Genomic DNA, 325 nt, shown 5'->3' with positions numbered 1-325 from the left:
GAGGTGGACCAGGAAAACAACTCATTCAATACTGAGCAATAAAGGAAACTGACACAACCGCAATACAAAAGTGCTGTAGACAAATGTGAAAAAAAGCAAAAGTTACCAACAAATTACAAAAAAGTAGTCATAAAGAAGATAAAAATTGTGATTTTTTTTTTTTTTGGTAAAGCAATCATTTCCATGAAGAAAGACTATAAAAAAAAAAAAGAAATGGAAGAAGTAAAAGAACATAGGAAATATAAGACAAGACAACACCTGAGGTAGGAGGATTCAAGGATGGTGCAGAAGATAAAAGCACAGCCGTCAGAGAAATGAGGGTAAA

Source organism: Manis pentadactyla, chromosome 14, assembly GCF_030020395.1.
Source record: "Manis pentadactyla isolate mManPen7 chromosome 14, mManPen7.hap1, whole genome shotgun sequence".
Classification (NCBI taxonomy): domain Eukaryota; kingdom Metazoa; phylum Chordata; class Mammalia; order Pholidota; family Manidae; genus Manis; species Manis pentadactyla.
Note: the sequence above shows the minus strand (reverse complement) of the source record.